Below are 24,434 nucleotides of genomic sequence, written 5' to 3'. Positions count from 1 at the left end.
ACATGCAAGACAGAACAATTCAGTCAATCATGAAATAAACCAAAATGAGAGTCAACTTCCTCAAAGCAAAGTCATTTTTAAAATTCACTTACAGATGTGTGCTTGATTAGCCTGACTAAATATATTTACTCTTTATCTTTTTGCCTCTACAAGCACCAGTCTAGCTGTTCCTTAATTCTGCTGCATGGATTGAAGTTTCTACTGAAACAAGGAACAGGTTTGTCCAATTCTTTCCCTAAGACATGACTGCAGGATAAAGTTTATTTTTGCTCTGCCCTTCCTTGTAGCTGGCTCTTTGCCTGTTGATTTAAAATGAATTTTCAGGGGCTCACAGAACAAAAAGAAGTTTAACTCTTAAAAATTAACCACAAAGGCAGGAACAGATCTTTTTAAAATACCTTGTTTAATATTGGTACACTGTGAGGGGTTAACAAATGAGAAGTAGGTCCTGTTAGTCTCTTATCATGCTAAGAAACCATCTTGCCATACTCAGCTTGGTAGTCACTGCAGATAGAATGTGTCATCTGTGAATGGAATAGGCACAAACCATTTGAACTCAGGGTACTCCAAAAGCATTTTTTGAGTTTACTTACATGTTGTATTTTTTATTTGTTCAATCTTGCATTCACTCAGCTCATAATGCACCTGCTCAGCTATAAGTGAGATGGAGATGTCTCACCAATAAAGTCAAGACAGGAATTCAGAGCATGGGGTTTAAATGTAAAATCAAAAAGTAGTGGGGCCCATGTGTGTGAATGAGCCAGAGGAGAGTTGGCATCTGGCCAACTGGATTCCCAGTGCAACTGCCTCAGTGGGGAAGCAGCGTGTGCGTGACAGGGTATACTATGTGCCAGATGCTATGCAAGTCTTCCCCTGTGTCATCTCATTGAGTGTCCCCTTCACAGCAACGCTTTGAGGGAGGACTTTGTAAGCCATGTGTTCCAGGTGAGGAAACTAAAGCTAAGAGAAGGTAAGTAAACTGAGGGGGTTACACAGCTAGCAAGTGGCTTGGCTATAAGTCAAAATCAGCCCTGAATAACTCCAAAAACCACATTCCTTCTACTTCACCATGAGACCTTGCACTGATACAACCCTCAGGGACTCCTCAGAGGAACAAGCAACTAAGAATTATTCATCAAAACTTCCTAGAAGAACCCCTGCTTATAGTGTGTTACACTGTATTTCATTAGCAGAACTGCATCTCATTCCTGGCCTCCCTGCTTCTAGGGCCAGACATCACTGTGTTTACTCCCTTACTAAGACCCAATTTCCTATACAATAATATTCTAGGGCCTTACCCTGCGTAGGAGAGGAAAGGCTTTGAGGGGACTTGAGACTCACTGAAAGAACTAAGTTTTGTAGGAGGCCAAGAAGGGTCAAGTCAAAGTTATAGAAGAAAAATTAACCTGAGAAAGGGGGAGGGAACTTTTTCTTCTGGGCTATGAAGGAAAGATGAGAAAACAAATTTAAAGCCAGACTCTGGGAGGTGAAGTGTTCTTAGAAAGGAATCTCATACAAGAGATATTATGTATGAAAAACCTTTCAAAAAGATGCTACACAGACATAGGATCTTTGGGCATCTGCCAAGAGTCATAAAAGAAAATCTGGCTCAAGAGATGAAAGTAACATTCTGTAATAATGAGAATACTCACCATGCTGGGCTCCTGTGCTGTGGAAACACTCATTCCAAAGTAATGTTCATGTGTGGGACCCTGAGATATACCACCCAGACCTCCCTGAAATAAGAGCTTATTGTCCCAGCTGCTGGGAGTCTGTCAACGGACAGCCTTCAGCTGCCACCCCTTCAGGCAAGCTGCCTTGCTCACTATCAAGCCCCTCCTGGGCAGCCCATATCTAGTGACTAGGTAGCTTTGGAGTAAGAAGACCTTGCCATCTGGCTCAACTCTGGCAAGACTATTCTAGCTCAAGAGCTCTCATGAGCTCGGCCAGGCTGTCACTGGGCCTGGACCACATTTCAACTTCTTCCTCTACCCAGTTCTGCCTTAGTCTCTTCCTGCAGCAGGCATAGATCCCAAGGACCCTCCTTATAAATATCCTGCACACTAGATTCTATCTCAGAGCCTACTTCTGTGGCAGCCCAACCTGCAGTAGTACTTTTTATGAGCAACGGGCCAAGGGCAAAATAGAAAACTGGTGTCCCCCTAAGTCCATTCAGACTATCATAAGACAACACAAAAGTACTCCCTCTCGGGCTTGGGTAACTGCTTAAGCAGGTCTCTTAGCTGAGTTATTACCAAATCAGCCTCTCATACTGCAATATTCTTATTTTCAAAGAACTCACATGATTTATTCTTATTTGTAAAACTTTGTGAGATTAGGCTGTTTCATCTTTACACATATTCACTTAACAAGATTTAGTAAACACCTACCCAGGCACTGTACTAAGAATCGAGGGAGTGGAAATGAAAAAAAGTACCAGCCCTTACCAGGCTCCCTGATGGAGTATATGGCACGAACTCCAAAACACATGAGACATACAGTGGAAGCCTGAACACAATCTTTTGTGAGTCCACACGACTCACAAATTTGGAGTTTCAAGATGGCAGAAGAAGAGGCCAGAATACACAAACTATTGCCTTCACTGCAGGCATTTGACCATAGTAATGAGCAATACAGACCCCGGAGCGAGACTATGTGAGTTTGAATCCTGCCTTCATCATCTTCTACTTCTCCCTAGGTAAGATATGACAGCCTCTGTGGGTCTCAATTTGCTCCTCTATAAGATAGCAGTTATATTTATGTAAACCAAAAGTACCTGAGACAGGTCTCAATCCGTTTAGAAAGTTGATTTTGCCAAAGTTAAGGACACACTCATGACACATCCTTAGGAGGTCCTGACATGTGCCCAAGGTGGTGGGGTCCGTACAGCTTGGTTCTACACATTTTAAGGAGATATGAGACATCAATCCATACATGTAAGATGTACATTGGTTAAGTCCAGAAAGGCAGCACAGTTTGAAGTGGGAGCTTCCAGGTCATAGGTAGATTTAAAGAGTTTCTAACTGGCAATTGGTTGAAAGAGTTATTAACAATAGAAAAGAATATCTGGGTACAATAAGAGGTCATGGAGACCAAGGTTTTGTCACACAGATGAAACTTCCAGGTAGCAGGCTTCAGAGAGAATAAACTGTAAATGTTTCTTATCAAACTTAGAGTCTGTTCTACTAGTAATTCCAAAAGGGAGGAGGGCATAATGAGGCATGTCCAGCTCCCGTTTCCCATCATAGCCTGAACTTGTTCTTCAGGTTAACTTTGGAACGCCCTTGGCCAAGAGGAAGAGTTCATTCAGATGTTTGGGGGGCCTTAGAATTTTAATTTTGGTTTACATTAGTCAACTTGGGCTACCACAACAATATACCATAGACTGAATGCCTTAAATAATGAATAATTATATCTCACTGTTCTGGAGACTGGGAAGTTCAAAATCAAGGTGATCACCAACTTGATCCCCCAGTGAGAAATTCTTCTGACTTTCAGATGGCTGGCTTTTCCCTGTGTCCTCACATGGCAGAGACAGGAGAGGGAAGCAAGTTGTCTGGAGCCTCTTCTTACAGGGGCCCTAATCCCATTATGAGGACCCCACCCTCATGGCTTTATATAAACCTAATTGCCTTCCCAAAGCCCATCCCCAAATATCACTACACTGGGTGTTAAGACATCAACATAATGATTTCTACAGGGGTGGGGAGGCACAATTCAGTCCATAGCAGCAGGACAAATAGTGTTTTCCTCATAAGATTGTTGAGTCTTAAATGAGCCAGTATATATAGCGTGCCTAGAACAGTGCCTGCCACATATTAAATGCACTATTTGTAAGTGCTAGCTGTTAATTATTAAAGCCACATAAGCTGAGTCAAAAACTGGGAAAGGTCAAGTGTGTCAAGGCCTCCCTTGCTGGGGTGTAGTTCCTTGGGGTCATATTGCTTCTCAATGGAAAGGAGAAAAATGAGCTTATTCTTGAATTAAGAATGGGCCTATTTTCATGCAAATATTGGCTTAGAGAGCCCCTTTGCAATCAATTATTACTAAGGTGAAAATCCTGAACCTCTCTACTCTCTGCGCTTTCATACCTTCACTCTGCATTCTCATCTTTCACTTGTGATCAAATGCCTAACAATCTCAGAAACATGTCCACTTAGGGGATTACTCTTGTTAAAGAGTATTTAGCTTTTAATCCCACAAGGCACAAGCAGTTTGAAATATAAGACATCATAGAAAAAGAAGTATTTAGCAGGGTTAATCTAGAGGTGAGAGGTGAAAAGGGGTGAAATGGAATCCAAAGGAAACCCATCTCAATGAAAATATGAGTTTTAAGAGGGGCAAGCAATGGTTAATTTTTTCAGCCTATCAGTAGCTCTAGAATGGTGTACAAAAATAATGTCTTACTCAGCTCGCATACCTTCTTCACCTACATAGAGCTTCAGCATATTTTCTACTGAAGGCAGGCTGCTGGATTAAGTTCTGCATTCAGGAGAAGTGGCATTAATGTCCGTGGTTAAGCAAACAGATTGCAAAATCCTTTAGGCTGGAAGAACTGGGTCCTTCATCCCGTTTTTAATTCTTAAGTCTCATTCCTTGCTTGTTTCGTTTAGGCTGCTGAACTCATTGGCAATTGTTGACAACTTGACTGTTTTGATTGTTTCCATCTTAGACATTTCCATTGTTAGACTATAAAGTTGACAGCCCAAATCCTAAAATCCCTAGTTGGCCCATTCAATCTATTTCCTGCTTAGTCCTCCTTTAGAAGGAATGAAGCAAGATGTTGTAATTAGAATGGTGATGATGAAAAAGTGTGAACATACACTGTCAATAGGGGTGTGGAAGGCACAGGCACTCTCATACATTTTATAAAATAAGAGCTTTATTGAGATAGAATTCACATATCATAAATTAATCCTTTTAAAATATAAAATTCAGTAGGGTTTAACATATTTGTAGTTGTAGGAGCATCACCACTATCTGAATTCAGAACATTTTCATCACACCAAAATGAAATCCTGCACCCAATACCAGTTACTCTTTAGCTCCTTCCTTCCCCCAACCCCTGGTGACCATTAATCTATTTCTGTATGGATTTGCCTATGCTAGATGTTTCATTATATAGGAATCATGTATATTCTGTGGTCTTTTGTGGCCTTCTTTCCCTTAATATTCTCAAGGCCTCGTATATTCTTGATAGAGTATAAATTGGCTTGATATTTGAAGAAAATGTGTCAATATCAATCAGAACTTAAAGTGCATGTACTCAGAAATTTAATATCCAGGAATTAATCTTTCAGAAATACTTCCACAGACATAAAAATAGTTATACAAAGACATTTATTGCAATGTTGACAAAAATTGGCAAAACTCTAAATTCCATCAGTTAGAGAGGCCTGGTTGAACAGACTGTGGTTCACCTCTGTAGTGGAGTGCTATGCATTCATGCACACATTGAATCAGTCCTGTATGGAATGGTGTGGAATGATCTCCAGAATTTATTGATAAGTGAACGTAAGGGAACACGACAAGGTACAGAATGGTGTGTGAAGTTCTATGTAAAAATATGTATATGTTATGTTTATGTGTGCGTATGCATTTACGTGCGTGTGGGGTGTCGGGGACAGAGAAACGGTACAAGAATATCTATCACTGGTAGGAAACCTAAAAATGCACTAGCAGTGGTTATCTCCAGGGAGGGAAAATGGGGGTCTGGAGACAGGGAGCAGAAGAGAGAGAGGGTATTATTTGAAATTTACTTACCACGTACACAGATTCTGAACATTTTAAATAGAGATGTATATTCGGCAGCCACAAGGCCATATTAGGGTCTGGAGACCACACAGGGAACCCCACAGCCTCTTCCCTGCAGGGTTTTGTGGTCAGTCACAGTGGGGAATGACACGCCTGTAAAGACCAGCTTCAGTGAAGCATAAAGATCTATAATTTGAAGCTCAAAAATTTCTGTTCTTATCTTGCCAGAGGCCTGTTGTCACCTGCACAGCATTTCTACCTGCCCATGAAAGGCAGACATATGCACTTTGATGTCAAAGACCAACCGGAAAGGTAACTTCAGAGATGCTCACCCAACCTCCCCCTGTGCACTGCCTCTCTTCAATGCTCCTGACCTCATCGTACCTTTTGGGAGTGGTTCTGTGTCTGTTTCCACCACTGACTCCTTTGAAGAGGATCATCAGCCTTGGGTCTGGAATGTAGCCCATTATCTTAATGTTCCCCTTGACCTTTGGTGGAAACGCTGCCATTTCCTGTCCTGGTTCCTCATCTTCTCTCATCTGCCTAAACACTGACCCCAAGTGGGAGAGAAGATACAGTCAAGTTCTTCGCCTTGACACTAGTGGTTCTCTGCGAAGTCAGAGTCACTTTCAGTCTTGATTTTAACCAGAGCTTATTTCCTCCCACCAGTGTTGGGATGAAAGTCAAAGATGAAGTGAAAGACAGATTGTGTAACTTTTATTTTTAAAAGGGTGTTTAATTTTGGAAGGTATGATTAATATTTCAATACTGCTTATAATGGCTTCATTTATTTTTTTTCAGCCAATAAGAAGTGAGAAATCCTGTCTCCAGAGCCAAAAATCTCATATAATTCCTCTTCAGCAATACAGAAGTCTCTCTGTTGCTACCTAGAGTAAAAATGTCAATACACATCATGTGTTAAAATTCACCTGTATTTTCTCGACACCTTTTCAATATCTCTCCAAATTGCTTTAGTAATCTCTGGCATCAAGAACCAGTGAGAGTATGTGGCATTTTCCTTCCTGTTTGAGTAACACCTATTAAGAGAGGTAGCAATTAAATCATAATTTTTAAACCTTAAGGGAAGCTATTGCAGTATTGCTAAGAACATTCAGTTACCGGTATGTCAGCTAACACCTACACCCACTGCGATTAGTGATGAAACAAACTTGACGGACCTTAGAAAACCAAACCTCTCCTTTAAAAAAAAAAAAAAAAAAAACCATCCGATGAGTAAACAGTCCTGTTCACACATGTATATGAGATGTCATCCTTTCTCTGCAGTTATAGCGCTCTACCTTGCCAATGCTGCTGAGCACTGACTCACTCACAGGGCATTTGGAAGGTGGGCGATTTGTTCCTGCAGCATCATTGCACTCCAAATGTGCTGAGAATGGATGCAGCCTCCGATGCTGCCATGCCAGCTGCAGCTTAGACCAGAGGAATCAGCAGAGGCTATTGTCCATTCCTCAGCAATGCACTTGACCTTGAGAGCTATATAGAATGAAAGGAAACCCACTAAAGCCAACTTCATGTCTTAAGATTTATACCCTTTTTAGAGATCCCACCCCTAGAACATAATTCAGGTCCAAATCCTCTTCTCCTTTCTAACTGCCACTGCCTTGGAGTAGTGGACTTATCTCCAGCTGCGAATTTTAGTCACCTGGGGTGAGACAGGGGGCAGACACTAAAACATACCAGTGTCAAGGTCCCATCCCAGAGACTCTAAATTAATTATTCTGCGTTGTGCCTGAAATGAGTACTTTTTAATACCTCCCTAGTTGTTTCTAAAGTATAGCTAGGACTGGAAACCACTGGAGTCCAGCACAAGCCTTTCTCACTTCTTACCTAGTTTATGGCAAATGCCTCCTGAATGCCCTTCATCTTTTGTGCCTGAGGCTAATCACCTTAATGTGCTATAATATTGAATTATTTTTATATTAATCCATGTTTGATGTAAAACACTGAGAAAATAAAAATGAGCAGAATGAAAAAAACTACAAACTATAATCAGAAAAATGATACAATATTTTATCTTTCCTACTGGATTTTTTATGTACATAAAATAAGTATTTTCAAAAATGATATCCTGCTATAATTCTCTGTAATCTCTTATTCTTTGTTAACAATATATTATGGGAAAATCTCCATGTCAGTAAGTATAGATTCATATTCTTTTTAATGGCTACATAGCATCTGAGTGGGTGGCAGTGCCTTTGTGTTTTTTAACCAATCCTTTGTTTCAGGGTTAGGCATTTACATTGTTTTGTGGGTTTTTGTTGTTGTTTGGGGTTTTGTTTTTGTTTTTTCTTTTTGTATTTTGTTTAGCCATTACAAACAACATTGAAATAAGCCATTTGGGGGGGGAAAAACATTTTTGTGAGTTGGCCAACTTCCTTAGGATATATTCCTAAAAATAAATTTGTTAAATCAGTGTATCTATTCATTTCTAAGAATTCTGACACCTGTTACAAATTGGTCTTCTAAACCACTCATATACAGGTAGTACTTAAGAGTCTGTTCTTCTAGTCCTTCACTAACCCTGGCATTATTGTTTTTGGTTTTTTTTAATATATTTGTTTAATATGGTAAGTAAAGAATGATATCTACCTATTTTAATTTGTTTAGATTCCTAGTGAGTTTGAACATTTTTCATCTGTTTTTTGGGAGAAACTTTTGAATATCTCCTTTTGCAAATATTTTATTCGTGTTCTATAAGGCATTTTCTTCTTATTTGTATGTATGAGTCATTTGTATATCAAGGCTATTGAATATCCCCCAATTTGTCATTTTTAACTTTTTAAAAACTTTTATCCTTTTAACTTTAGTGGTTTTGTGGTTTAGTTTTAAATCTTTATATATTCAAATCTATCCCTCTTTTCTGTGTAGTTTTAACTTTTCGATGCCATACGTGGAAAGCTTTTCCCCAAGTTAAAAGTATATACTTACCTATGTGTTTTTTTCTAGTACTTTTATGGTTTTATTTTTTATGTAATTAAATCTTTGTGGCTAACTTTTAAAGTACAAATATGTTCATGCCACTCCCTTCCTAAGTCCTTCACTGTCTCCCCATTGCCTGTGTGATACAGTTCAAGTGTCCTCATGCCCCACACGTTATCTGGTCACCCTTTAGCTTGCATGTCCCTCTCATCTTTGCTCATAGAGCTCTTTTTTTCTCTGCAATACTTTTTCCTCTGCAATACACTATGAGTCTTTTTCTCCATCTACAAATAGGCTATTACTTCAAGTTCCATGAAAATAGAGACCATGACTGCTTTGATAATCTCAACACCCAACATAGTATCTGGAAGAAAATATATACTCAATTTTTTTAAAAGAATGAATAAAACATTACCTCCCCTGGGAACCTACCTCCAATGTCTCTGGGCAGAATCTGTCCTTTTTCTATTATATTCCTAAAACACATCATTCTGATCACTGTTATATGATGTCATCATATTGTATTATAAATCATTGAATCTTTGATCAATCAGGCTCAACTCATATTTTTATCCCTTGCTCCTTAGCAAGGTTGGGACATGCAGTGGGTACTCCATGCTGTTGAACTCAGATGAATGAATTCTGATGAGGTCTCCCTGGCTTGCAGTCCTGCCTTGACATATCCTTGTATTAAGAAGTAAAGACCTTGACAGTCTGTAAAAAGATAACTAAATAATTAGGTAACAATACATGTGCCTGGGTAAAATCTACACTCATTAATATGGGGATAAAATAGTGCACAATGAAAACAGTGTCTCAGAGTAATAGTGAAGCCATGATAGTGATGCCTTCTGGCACCTTCTTCTGGGGCTATCCATTATGTCATTAAGAATCAGAGCATCAATCTGGCCCAGAGCCCTATCCCTGAATACATTAAAATTTTTAAAAAGACCCTCCAGAATTAGTAGAGAATAATAGTAAACTAACCAACTAACTTTTCTCCAAGAAGGTTGTAGCTAAGCATTACCATGCTTCCTTTCAACAGGCAGTGAGAATTGAATTACTCATACTGTTCTCCTTGGCTGCCTTTAACTTAGGGGTTTGATATGGTTTTTTTTTTTCCTGGCCTTCAACTTTTTTTCTCCTTTTAAAATATTTTTACAGCTTTATGATATGCCTGCCTTTCATTACAAGGCACCTCAAATCCCTTTAGACAGTGGAATTTCTATTATAAATAATAAAAAAATTTCCTTTGCCTCAATTCCCTCTGTCCCAAGTGCTCAATGCATGAACAACATAAACTGAGGCTTTAAGAAATAGGATTTCAGCCCTTAGAGAAAGCTGTATTACAAATTGGTTCCACTTCATAGCTTAGAACAAAATTGGAGTTTTCTTTGGATGACATCAATGATCATAATCTCTGACATTTAACTGACCTTGGGCATGTCATTTTACCACTTCAAGTTTCAGTTTTCTTATCTGCAAAGCAACAATGCGGGTGGGTTCCTTCCCACCACAGAACTGTATCTAATCATCTTTTCCAGGAAGATAGGGACAAAAGGACCACCCAGGCAGGACAGGGAAAGGAATCTCCCCTTCTATCTGGCCTCATAACCCTACCTTCTGTCAGTGACTCTGCTGCAGATAAAGGGTAGGGGAGGCAATTCCCAGCCACGTACCACCCCAGGGCTGCTCTGCCCTTCATAGCAGCTCCCCACAGAGAAGCTGGATGATGAGCTGACCAAGTGTCCTGACTGGACTGCTGTTTATGACATTGTGCTTTCATTTGTGTGCCCAAGAGGCTACTAGCAATAAGTTAATTTGGTGCTCCTACAAAGGAAAGTCTTTTGCTTTTCTTTCTCAACTATATCTTAGGTTTTAATTAATTAATATGGGGCTTCAGAGCAGACGTGTTTTGGACCTTGGAGCCTGTTTACCCTCACCTTACCCAAGGGGCACTGTGGACCCAGGCTAGACCCTGCCAAAGAGCTTTCTGTATCTAGGAGACAAAGCACACCCTGTAGCCTTCAGAAGGGCTGCGTTATCCCAAGCCCACCCAAGAGCCTGCAAAGAGTGTACTAGCAGGACTGGGAACTTTCATCTCCTAGCTTTCTCTAAGAAGCGGGCACGCTCTCCTCTTCACACTGTGGCCTAGGTCTGATCAAAGGTGATAGAGAAGGCAGCTTTCCCTTCCACATCTGACCAACAAAAGCAGCCCAGATAGGGGAAGAATGGAAGTCAGTATCGCAGTGGTTCCTCAGCTCACCTCACACCTTCCAGATAAGTCAGTGACACATGCCATAGGGCTCACTCTATTTTGAGGCCCTCCCATAGCTCCAGAAGTCAGCCCATTCTACCAGACTGTACTCAGGACAAACGAGGCAGCCCAGCCCAGGTACTTAAGTAGACACAGCATTTGGCCTCAAGGTCAAGAGTACAGGCAGTGGTCCTAAACTGCCTTTTTTTTGTAGCCCGGTTATGGTAACTTGAGTGAAATTGTTTAACCTCTCCTTATCTCAGTTTCTTCATCAGAGAAAGGGTGCTGCTGTGATAGTTGGTACATACAGAGTATACAAAACAGTGCCTAGTAGGGAATAAGTTCCGTAAAAGTTAATCATTTTATATACATCAAATAAGACCATTCTACCACCTTTGTCCCCCTAGCTGAAGCTCATAGAATGATTCACATTGATATTCATGCTTAAGCCCTAAGCATATTTTGTTCTTCTAAGACTTCCTTTGGTGGTGTACATTTTTATTATATCTGCTGGAATAACAATGCTGATGGGTGGTGGGGTTTGGAGGGAGAATAGAGAGGGAGGGAGAAATAACATTAACTGCCTAAGATATTTCTCTGAAAGAACACATGAATATTGAATGATGACTTGATTTTACTAATAAACACATAATTATTGCCTTGCATCAAGGGTGAGGTTGACTTAAATCATCAAGACTTGAGAATGAACTCATAATCAGAAAACGCAGGCTATTAAGTTTTGTATGCTTGCTTGTTTTTGCATATATCTAACCCAAATCTTGTGTTATTTCAAATGGTGCTATATTTGACTATGCTTGTAAATTGAATAACATCAATATGCAAAACTGCAAAACTGATTCACTTTTTTTTTTCCTAGGGAGAATATAATCTCCCAAAGCCAGTCCATTGGTTATGTGACTTGATTTTTTTTCTTAATCAAGAAATTTGGATAAGCTTGGTGATTCTAAAGGATTGATTACTACAAATAACCCACTTATGCTTAACTAGGTCTTGAACCATGAATGCATGAACTTTAATTTGCAAGCCTCTTTCTCCACCACTAGCCATGGTTAGAGATGTTATGGAGGAAGGATGAGTAAAACTCCAAGCTGTTAAGGAGGAAAAAGAGGCCACTTAGTTGATTAATCATTATAGAAGTCTCCATCACATTCAGCCTGGGAGATTTCCTTCATTCACACAAATGCCTGCCACTTTCTACACCCGAGAGTTGTATCATCCACCAGGCACACTAGAAATGTGGCTAGTGCTACCAAGCACCTGACATTTTAATCTGGTTTAATTTTAATTTAAATTCAAATAGCACATGTAGCTAATGGCTACTGTATTGCACAGTACAGGCAAAAGAACATTTCCACTCAAATCTTCATGATGATACAATGAGCGTTAAGAAATCCTTGATAATAAAAGACAAAAGCTGCAAATGTTATAGGTCAATAGTCTCTCCACAAATCTTTATTAATTTTTAAGTTTTAAAAGTATCACCCCAAATATGGTTCAGTGTGCCTTCAACCTCTTCAAGGTCCTAAGAAATATTGAGGAAAGAGATAAGCATAGGAGATAATTTTTCTTTTCTTTTCAATTCTCAGATGTTAGACCTACAATTCTCAGATGTTAGACTGACTTCCCATGACTGACTTTTAGATCAAAGTATCCAAAAATGAATATGCAAATACATTGTCAATGATTTCAAGTCAGGAAGAAGCTGCTCCAAGATCTCATTATTCTGAATGACATGAAAGAATCATGTACACGTTGCCCATTTCCTATCTCATTCTTTTCTGGTGTAGAACTGCAAATCCCATTAGCAGATTTTCCTTCAGCCCCCTGAACAATCTGTGAGTGACTCACACTGTAGAATATCTTTGCTGCTGAATTACTTTGAAAGGCAGAAGTTGGAACAGCGGCAGGGATAGGCTGAAGATGAGAGGAATACCTAACATGTGCCTCGTTTGCAAATTTTCATTTCAGTCATTTAAAAAGTAATTAAGGAAAGGAAAGAGGATCCTGATAAGATAGAATTCAATTCCCCCCTTTTAATGGATTCAGGGAATGAAGAAACATAAAGATAATCCATCATCGTATTCCTGCCATCACCAGAGTTGTCTGTTTCAAAGAGCCTTTATTTCCTTCACCAGGAGGACACAGACCTTTGTGCACTCATTTGAGTGTCAAAAAATGCAAAAATGATGAAACTACAGAATTGGAAACAGCAGCTCTCAGATCAGAGCTGAAAATGGCTGCTCTGTGTTCTGTGGGTCTTTGCTTCTTGTGAGTCGAGACACCTGTCACAAAACTATGTGGCTGTGGGTGGCCCTATTTGTAGTATTTCTAAGCCATCTGACCCTAGATAAACCTTGGTGCTTTTTAAGAGTCAGCTTAGGTGCTGGACCAAATGGTGAAAAATTGCTTCCTGACTAATTGATGAGCCAGGGTGCTTTGATGTTACAAGTGTGGTTGCAGCTTAATGCGTCCGTACATGAGGAACACTGTATCATCAGCGGGATGTGGCAAACCACTCCTCAACTGCTTACCAAGAGGCAAACCATCAATAATGAGATGGTTTGGAAGCTGAGGTCATGAGTCATTCACGTAGATGCCAGGTAGAGGCTGGTCCTAGGCCCCCAGGGACACTGATATAAAAGTGTTTATAAGCATGTATTTTAGGACAGTTTTACAAAATAACAGAAATCATTCATTGAGCCCTTGGTGTGTTTTTAAACCAATTGTGAAACCCTGGTATGAGGGATGAAATGGCTTTGTGTTTGGTTTTTGGCTTTATCAATTTCCAATGACATTATCTTTAACCTCACCACAACCATTTTTGATGGGTTCAAGTATTTTTTTTCTCTTCCCCAGATGAAAGAACCAAGACTTGGAGAGGTTAAAATTCCCACCCAAGATCATACATTTAAAAAGTGAGAAAACCAGTCTTCAAATTTAGATCTTTCTGACCCCAGAGCCTGTGATTTTTCTGTTTCACTAAGGCCAGTTGCAGAGAGATGCTTATCTCAGCTTTTTTCCAGCATGATGTATCTGAAGGACAAGAGGAAGAATTTCAAAAATATCTCCAATTTTCTTGCCTTAGAGCCCCTACCAAAAAAAAAAAAAAAAGACAACCAAAAGTCGAAGATAAGAGCCCTGGAAGAATCTGCTATGAAGAATGGCCTTGTATTTACTCAGTTCGTAAAGGAAATGAACTGGAGTCCTCATTAGTTGGGTGTGTCCTATGTAAACCAATTGTTAAACCCTGGTATGAGGGATGAAACGGCTTTGTGTTCGGTTTTTGGCTTTATCAGTTTCTGATGACTATTCACAAAATTACAAATATGTAAACATTTTTCTACAGCAATTCATCTTTTAGAAAAGTAACCTACAGATATACTTGTATATGTACTAAAGTATGAATGTACAAGGTTGTTCCTTGGAGCATTTTGTAGTAGTAAAAAATAGGAAACAACCCAAGTTTCTATCAATAGAGAACTGATTCAATAAATTATAGAACATCCATACAAGAGAATACTATACAACTCTAAAGAATGAAAAAGCCTCCTGTAAAACTATACAGAAAGAGCTCTAGGATGTATAGTTAATTGGACAAAGGAAGGTATTAAATGCTGTTTATTACATGGTAACTTTTGTGTAAAAGAAGGCAGAAGAAAAGAAGCTCATGCTTCCTGATACAACATAAAGAGACTATGGAAGAAACTAAGAATAGTGGTTACCATGGCGCTGGAAAGAAAGAGCATGGCAGATGAGGGACAAGGATGGTATGGAGTATTTTACCCTTTTTGGATTTTCAAAGATGCAAATGTAATAGTATTCAAAAAATAAATCAAAAGATGAAAATGGCAAGTCCTATGGTAAAAGATACATTCTCTGAGAACATATTCACAGCAGGGCTGTGCTTTCTTCTCTAATGAAGAACACCAGACTCTCAAGCCAATAGCCAGGGTCGAAATGCTTATTTTGCCACTTCCTAAAGGTGCTAAATTTTCTAAGCCTCAGTTTTCTCATTTTAATTAAAAAAGAGGAAATAACATCACTGTTTTGAGGGCTGACCAAAATAATGTGAAAAAATGTACAGTTAACCTTAAAATCTCTTCCAATACATGGTTGTGTCACTCCAAGGCAGTGAACTCAAGGCCTAGGGAGATAGGCCTTGCTAAACATGAGCCAGAGCTCCAGAGAACCCTCCTTCCTCCTCTTTTGGCCTTGAATTTTGCTAAGAAGCCTTGTCAGAATGGACTTGAGACCCTTACAAGTGCCTCTCGTGTATCTTCCATCGCAGTGATGCAGCCAGCCTTAGTGCCTAATATCCAGATGAACCCATCTTCCCTCCTGGCCATTGTCTTACTTTATCCTGTGAGTGATCCTGGTAGTAAAGAAAATCAATGTCTGATTTGGTCTCCCAGGAGACCAGATTTTTATCTGGACACAGGTATCTCAAAATTATCAGCCCTAAATGATAGCGGTGATGATTGCACAGCTTCCAGGAAACAAACCAGAGGTAGTCATTGACCAAATGGATGTTACACAACTGCAAACTGATGCATGGTGGCTTTGCTTTTCCATCAAGAGATAGGAGACGGAAGATAATATCTTCAAGACTGCATTTGGATTTCTGAAGATAAAATTCCTAGGCCTAGCTGCCTGTTTTGGCTGTCCCTTCTGGCATACACTGCCACCTACGGGCTTGCAGCTTAGCTCTTTTGTAGGGGCTTTGCTCCTGCAACATGGCCCCCTTAGGTTTGCTGATGGCCTTTCTCCTCAACAGTAACACATTCCCAGGGGGATACTTCCTGCCCTTCCAGCACAGATTAGCATTTTAGCAGTTAAATTTGTCTGAGTTTTCCCTCTGTCCACTCTCCTAAATCTAGATAATTCCCTTCTCTCCCCTGCTACACAGGAACAGTCTTCACTTTCTGGTAACTAAAGCTCCCATCCTCTCCCTCCTTTTTTTTTTCCATTGCCTTTTCTGTTTTTTCAATATTGAGAGAAGTTTCCTCTATCCTGATTTGAACAAAACAATGCCTAAGACTTGGTTACTTCAAGCAGCTAAAGTACCCCAGGGTACAAACCTCTTCCTGTCTCTCAAGAAATGAGGGAGAGCTGAACCATGGCTCCTCCCAGTGCCTGCTGCTTTGCCCCTTCTCCTGCTCTGTTCCACAGACTCTGAAACCTAGGACACCTGCAACCTTACCTGCTCATCAGCTATGGAGTCAGGCCTCACACTCCCCAGTTGTGCTGGACACTCTCTGTCCTTGTTCAGACTGTGCCCTGACAACTCTGAAATGGGCTTTCTTTAAGCATTTCCATTGAAAGAAAATTTTAAAGACAAGCTGATGTGGAAGCAGTTATTTATCAGCTCTGATGACTGATGTGCAAGTCACTCCATTCTAAACAATAAAGTCTCCAATTTGTACATCTGACTTAGACCAAAAAGTTTGATTGTTTTAATCCTTCATAATTGCTAACATAGTGCCAAGCACTATTTGAAGTATTGGTCTCAGGTCCAGTTCCCCAGCAGAGCTTGAGCCAGGGACTCTGTGCAAGGGAAGGAATAATTTTATGGAGGGGAAACCAGGAAAGGTATGAGAGAAGTAGGACAGGGAAAGAAGATAAACGAAGTATGGTTTCAGCAGTCTAGCCCCAGCCTGATCCTATGGGAGTTCTGACCAGTGGATTGTACTACAGTGTTTAGTCCTCCAGAAGCAGGGGTGCTGGCTCTTATCACCCTGAGCCAGTAGTTCATTAGCTATGGGCCACTTGCAGTAGTGGGTGCTGGGAGAGTGCATAACAAGCATCCCCCTCAAGACAACGTCTGTCAGCCAGGGGCAAGCCTCTTGAGAAGGGTGCAGGTATGAGGTTTTTTTTGGTTTTTGTTTTTTTGTTTGTTTTTGTTTTGTTTTTGACATGAAGTCTTGCTCTGTCATCCAGGCTGGAGTGCAGTGGTGCAATCTTGGCTCACTGCAACATCTACCTCCTGGGTTCAAGCAATTCTCCTGCCTCAGCCTCCTGAGTAGCTGGGACTGCAGGTGTGCACCACCATGACTGGCTAACTTTTTTTATTTTTAATAGAGACGGGGCTTCTCTATGTTGCCCAGGCTAGTCTCAAACTGCTGACCTCAAGCGATCCGCGCACCTCGGCCTCGCAAAGTGCTGGGATTGCAGGCATGAGCCACCATGCCTGGCCAGGTCTGAGTCTCTAGTGGCCCAAACCCTCAGCAGGTGGGGGATGGGTATCTGCATGGAGTAGCCACAGTGTCTGTTGCAGCACTCTGCCTACGTTAAATTATCTAGTGACCACACCGTTTCAGGTAGATTACTATTTTATATTCCCCATATTACAGAAGAGGAATCCGAGACAGTGGGACAGCAAGGATATTGATGAAGGTCACACAGAGCTGTGATTTAAACCAGTCTGACTCTAGCATCTGTGTGTATCCTGCATACGAACCTGCTCTTCACATTGGAAGATGTGAAGCAGCATAAATGGGCAAACTCTTTTCCTTACATACTCACCAGGTCACTTTGGTTAGTGGTCACATCTACTCAGGCAAAATGATTATTATATATCACGAGCAGATATTAAATATTTTTTATTACTGCAACATTGACCAAGATGAATACTTTTGAAAATAAAGATTTGATAGCAATATTATTACACCAAAAACATGCAATAATATGTATTACTCCCTCTCTAATTTTAAAGCACAGTTCATTCTCTGTATTTTATTAAATCTATATTTCTCATAAATGTCCATGAATACTATTTTAAAGGCTGAAACAAAAATGAAAGACAGTATGAAATAAACTCTTCATATTCATGTTATAAAAAAGTTTTGATTTTGGTTTGCCAGATTCGGTATGAATCCGGCAGCACATCAAAAGCTTATCCACTATTATCAAATCGGCTTCATCCCTGGGATGCAAGGCCAATTTAACATACACAAATCGATAAATGTAATCCATTACATAAACAGAACCACTGACAAAAATCACATGATTATCTCAATAGATGCAGAAGAGGCCTTTGATAAACCACTTTATGTTAAAAACTGTCAAACTAGTTATTGCTGGAATGTATCTCAAAATGATAGGAGCTATTTATGACAAACCCACGGCCAATATCACACTGAATGGGCAAAAACTGGAAGCATTCCCTTTGAAAACCAGCACAAGACAAGGATGCCCTCTCTCACCACTCCTATTCAACATAGTATTGGAAGTTCTGGCCAGGGCAATCAGGCAAGAGAAAGAAATAAAGGGTATTCAAATAGGAAGAGAGGAAGTCAAATTGTCTCTGTTTGCAGATGATATGATTGTATATTTAGAAAACCTCATCGTCTCAGCCCCAAAACTCCTTAAGCTGATATGCAACTTCAGCAAAGTCTCAGGATACAAAATCAATGTGCAAAAATCACAAGCATTCCTATACACCAATAACACACAAACAGCCAAATAATGAGTGAACTCCCATTCACAATTGCTACAAAGAGAATAAAAGACCTAGGAATACAACTTAGAAGGGATGTGAAGAACATTTTTAAGAAGAACTACGAACCACTGCTCAAGGAAATAAGAGGACACAAATGGGAAAACATTCCATGCTCATGGATAGGAAGAATCAATATTGTGAAAATGGCCATACTGCCCAAAGTAATTTATAGATTCAATACTATCCCCAATAAGCTACCATTGACTTTCTTCACAGAATTAGAAAAAACTACTTTAAAATTCATATGGAACCAAAAAATAGCCCAAGTCTATCCTAAGCAAAAAGAACAAAGCTGGAGGCATCATGCTACCTGACTTCAAACTATACTACAAGGCTACAGTAACCAAAACAGCATGGTACTGGTACCAAAATAGATATATAGACCAATGGAACAGAACAGAAGCCTCAGAAATAACACCACACATCTACAAACATCTGATCTTTGACAAACCTGACAAAAACAAGAAATGGGGAAAGAATTCCCTATTTAATAAATGGTGTTGGGAAAACTGGCTGGCCATATGCAGAAAACTGAAACTGGATCCCTTCCTTACACCTTATACAAAAATTAATTCAAGATGGATTAAAGACTTAAACATAAAACCATAAAAATCCTAGAAGAAAACCTAGGCAATACCATTCAGGACATAGGCATGAGCAAAGACTTCATGACTAAAACACAAAAAGCAATGGCAACAAAAGTCAAACTTGACAAATGGGATCTAATGAAACTAAAGAGCTTCTGCACAGCAAAAGAAACTATCATCTGAGTGAATAGGCCACCTACAGAATGGGAGAAATTTTTTGTAATCTATCCATCTGACAAAGGGCTAATATCCAGAATCTACAAAGAACTTAAATTTACAAGAAAAATACAACCCCATCAAAAAGTAGGTGAAGGATATGAACAGACACTTCTCAAAAGAAGACATTTATGCGGCCAGGAAACATGAAAAAAAAGCTCATAATCACTGATCATTAGAGAAATGCAGATCAAAACCACAATGAGATACCATCTCACACCAGTTAGAATGGCAATCATTATAAAACCAAGAAACAACAGATGCTGGAGAAGATGTGAAGAAATAGGAATGCTTTTACACTGTTGGGAGTGTAAATTAGTTCAACCATTGTGAAAGACAGTGTGGTGATTCCTCAAGGATCTAGAACCAGAGATAGCATTTGACCCAGAAATCCCATTACTGGCTATATACCCAAAGGATTATAAATCATTCTATAAAGATACATGCGCATGTATGTTTATTGCAGCACTGTTCACAATAGCAAAGACTTGGAACCAACCCAACTGCCTACCAATGATAGCCTGGATAAAGAAAATGTGGCACATATACACCATGGAATACTATGCAGCCATAAAAGGATGAGTTCATGTCCTTTGCAGGGACATGGATGAAACCGGAAACCATCATTCTCAGCAAACTAACACAGGAACAGAAAACCAAACACCGCATGTTCTCACTCATAGGAGAGTTGAACAATGAGAACACATGGAGACAGGGCAGGGAACATCACACACATGGACCTGTCACAGGAGTGGGGGGCTAGGGGAGGGGGATAGCATTAGCAGAAATACCTAATGTAGATGACAGGGTGGTGGGTACAGCAAATCATGGCACATGTACACCTATGTAACAAACCTACATGTTCTGCACATGTATCCCAGAACTTAAAGTATAATAAAAGGTTTTGAAACTATGCCTTAGAGCAGAAGTTTACGTCCCACTTGCCATCTTTATAATCGTGTTTGGTCATTTTCTTTCTCCTGATATCTTCAATTTAACATGAAAGATGACAGTTACAATTTTCAGTGCTGTGGTTGTGTAAATGTTATGGAACAGACCTTGATGTTTAAGAAAATGTTTTAAGAACAGATATTGAATATCTATGAAGGGTGCAGAACATGTTTCTGTCACTCAAACTAATGACATGCTTTTTAAAAAGCATTAGCATGTGGAGCAATGCCAAGGTGAAATGAATAATGCCGTAATACTACCTAAAAATAAGATGAAATCTAGGAAACACATTTCGTCTATTTCCTATGCTTAGTCACAAAGCTAATCCCTCCCAAACAAATTTTTAGAAAAAACAAAAAGTGGGCTCTTTAAAACCCCAAAGCCTTCTATTCCAGACAGTTTTGTACTTTGTCTGTTTAGCATTATTCTTTGAGAGATAGACAATCTCTCTGGGAACCCCAGACCATGTGTTTCCTGTGGTGTCTTGGCTGAGCTCAGCAAAGCCTAGGATTTCACTAGGTGTTAGGTAGTAGGATCTACTGTGACGGTGTGGACTTCTCCTTAAGGGACCTATTAGTAGGTCAGAATACCTAGCAAACTTTCCTAAAAGTGGTCCCAGAGGAGCTAGAGAAGGTTAACCAGAGTCAGTGTGGCTATGAGGGACCAGCTGAAATAAAGCAGCTGAAAGCTCTCATGAGGACCTTAGCTTAGATAAGCAAAAGCCAGGAGGGGAAGGAGAGAAAAAGTCTATTTTCTGACTCTCAGAAGGGAAGGAGGAAGTTGGCTAATTAAATTTGGGGACCCAGGTGAGGGAAAAGACTCCTTGATTTGGCTAACACAGGAAGGAAATAAATTTGCTGGAAAATTAGAATATTGAAACTCTAATTTAACTTTTGGACCTTTTTGAATGCTTGAAAGTGGAGAAGACTGGTCTTGGGGAAAAGGAGACACCTCTGTATTTGAGCTTCTTAGAGAAGTGTTAGTGCCACCATGCTGTTCGCTTTACTGAAAGGAGAGTCTTGCTTGGACCTTGTCCAAGTCAGTTTCATTGCGAGAACACCCAGAGGACCTCATACGGAAGTGGCCCTTCAGCCCCAGAGCTATCTGTCCCAGCCTCTCCAACCTTCCCAGACCCCCAGCCTCACTCATCTCCTCTCTCTCTTACTACCTCTTTAATCCTTCCCTTCCCACTGGCTCCTTCCCCTTGGCCTATACACATGCACATCTCCAGACTCTGAAAAAAACAACCAAATCCTCCCAAGACCTTGTCTCCCTCTCAAGTTACTGTCCCATTTTCTTTCTGTCACCACTCACCACTTGCTTCCTCTACTTCCTCGCCCCGGTTTACTTACTGACTCCCGGAAGCCTGGATCCTGCCCCACCATGGAAAGTGCACTCCTGAACGTCCCGAGCCACACATCCAATGGCTTCTCTTTCTTCCTTCTAAGTTTATGTCACAGTTAACTCTGCAAATCACTCCCTGCCAAAGTCTTCTCCTTTGTTCTTCTGGACACAGCATTCAGCTGCCTCCCCAGGACCTCCCAGACCATTCTTGCTGAGTTTTCTCTGCAGGCAACTTCCACCAACCACTTACATGTAGACACTCCCTAAGGTTCAGTTGCCTTCATCCTTCTCTCCTCACCCTGTGTGTTCTCCCTGATGAAGTCATCTACTCTCCTGGGTTCCACAATCACTTCAGCGTGACACACTCAGATAATGAAAAATATTTAATATCTGCACAGCCTCAGCCTCTCTACTGAACCTCGGTTTTGCAAAGCAAGCTACTAGATAACTTGTAGGCACCTCAAATTCAACAGGTACAAAACCAAGGTCACTATCTTCCTTGTTGAATCCTTTCTTTCCCTAAAATTACTTTCTCTTCTGCTGGCATCAGTACTCAGTCTTTGCTCCTTAGGGTAATCTTTGACTTGTTCCTCTCTCACCTACCATGTGTAATTTAATTTTAAAATTCTGATGATATGTCCTCCATTTTCTCTTCCTAAGGCCTTCTTACCACTCCCACTGGCCTAGGTTAGGCTTCCAGATGACCTCCTTATCACTTAAAGAATTTAATAAGTCTGTGCACAAACTCATCTTCCCATTCCTCATCACTTCCTCCAATCCATCTCTCACTCAGACATGAAGCATTAGGTCATCGAACTGATGACATTCTTCTCATGTTCAAAAATATTTCATGATCCCTGTCAGTTACAAAATAAGCCTGACCTCCTCTGCCTCAGCACCCAGTTAGTGGACTCAAGGTCTTCTAGAAACCAATGCCCAGCATTGCTTCCTGTCACTCTTCCTTCCACACCTTATGCACCCTGCTATTCTGCTTGCTGAATATATTCTGCATTTCTGCGTTGTTTCCTGACTTTTTAGTATTTTGTTTATGTGAAGACACTTACAGTTGCTGCCTGCTGAAATCCTACCCAGACTTCTAGGCTTCGATTAAAAACTACAGTACTTCCTCCATGAAGTCACTCCAGATAGTATCCTCCCCACTACAAGAAATTACTCTTTCCTTCCTCTATAAACAACCCCATAACTTTGACTTCTATTATAACAATGCTACTCAAACAGCCATAAAATAGCAGAACAGCATCACTGGAGTTTGCTAGAAATGTAAGGTAATAGGCATGATCCCTGATCCAGTATCAGTCGGGATGGAGTCTAGGACTTGCGCTTTAACAAGTTTGCCAAATGATTCTGAGAGAGGCTTGTTTAACTATGACTGCATTCAAGCCTTTGCCCTAGAGTCACCTAATGTGTTTGAATGTGTCTTCCCACCTAGACTGTGAACCTCTTGAGGGCAGGACTAAGCCATATTGTTTTTCATAGGAGCTTAATGCAAGCTTGTTGAGTAATCAAATGGTATCTTCATGTGGCCTTGGGTACTGCTTAAGTACTGTGGGTTCTGCAAAGAATTTGCTACACATTGGTAAAAGAATCAACCCTCCAGTTGCAGTTTATATATATTATTTGTATTTCTTTCTTTGTTAGATTCGATGTCGGTCAGGAAACTCTTCCTGGACATTTACATTAGGTAAAATATTTTCCTCTCTTCCTACCACTGACATCGAATGTTTGACTTCATCTTGGCTCCCTACTGAGTGCAGAGGAAGAAAGTGAGTATATCAGACATTTATTGCCTACCAGACACTATGCTGTTTTTGTTTAACAAACCTCATAACAACTTATGATTACTTCCATTTTAAAGATGAGTAAACTGAGGCTCATAGAAGCTAGGAGCTTCCCTATGATTGTGTAGCCGGAAGTCTGAGACTATAGGTCCCACTTGGAACTATCACACTAAATCCCGTCTATGGTTTCCTGCCTATTAAGTAGGGCTGGACTTTTCATGGAAGACTGAGGAGTCTCTGTGGGTCTCCTGAGACCATGCAGTTTCCCAGCCCAGTGGTTAAACCAGGTTTTACTGTGTCTCTATGAGCCCTGGCTTTGCTTCTGGCCTTCTCAAGCACTAAAAACTCCCTGGCCACAATAGCATTTTCTTGCCAGTTTTCAGTAGACTCAAGGTCAAGGCAATTATCACCTGAGCAGAGCCTCCTGTCCTCAGACAGTAGTGAGAGGAGATGTTCCTAGAACCTATTAAAATCTGCCTGGGGCATTCTGAGTCATGGGCCCTGTGAGTCAAGATCTCTCTGAATTGGAGTAAGCAGCAGGGCTGTTGGTTTTTATGGCAATGTACTCAGAACTCCTGGGGTTATGTTAATTGGCCTTTTAAGCCCTGGCAATCTCCAGTTTTGGCATGGGGATGGTTATTCACAATTGTCCCCCACATAAAGAGTGATTGATTTTGGACAAAGCCTGTGGTCTGGAAGGCTCTCCTTGCTGGATCCCAAAGCACCAAGGGCACACCCCATCTAGAGCTCTGGCCCAGGTTTTATAGCCTTGGACTTGAGAGTTGAATAAAAAGAAAAGTAAGACTCACAGTTCTCCTACGGGCTTTTCTCAGGCACAAGTTTTCCAGGGCACCAGGGAATAGACACGTGTTTGGAATTGGGAGCTCAGAAAGCTGGCTTGATCCCCAAACCTACTCCCAAGTTACCTTTATATTGTCTGGGGGAAGAGGAGAAGGCACTGAAGATGAGGAGGGGACAAGCGGATTACTCTACTTTGGTAGTTACTCCCACCTATGATCTAGAAAGAAAAACTCCAGCTGATGAGTGCTTTTACCACCATGCTTAAA

The 24,434-nt window shown here is 40.5% G+C and overlaps 1 long non-coding RNA gene across 1 annotated transcript in view; it reads left to right on the top strand.

Annotated features, from left to right (window-relative positions):
- Positions 1-7,741, top strand: part of LOC144341451 (uncharacterized) — a 69,987-nt gene extending 62,246 nt beyond the window's left edge. Inside the window, exon 3 of the long non-coding RNA XR_013418379.1 lies at positions 5,983-7,741. This is a non-coding gene — a long non-coding RNA (uncharacterized LOC144341451). The remainder of the gene's footprint in view (positions 1-5,982) is intronic.
- Positions 7,742-24,434: the final 16,693 nt, after the last annotated feature.

This window comes from Macaca mulatta, chromosome 6 (genome assembly GCF_049350105.2).
Source record: "Macaca mulatta isolate MMU2019108-1 chromosome 6, T2T-MMU8v2.0, whole genome shotgun sequence".
In the NCBI taxonomy this organism is placed as follows: Eukaryota; Metazoa; Chordata; class Mammalia; order Primates; family Cercopithecidae; genus Macaca; species Macaca mulatta.
Note: the sequence above shows the minus strand (reverse complement) of the source record. Positions and strands in the feature narration are given on the sequence as shown.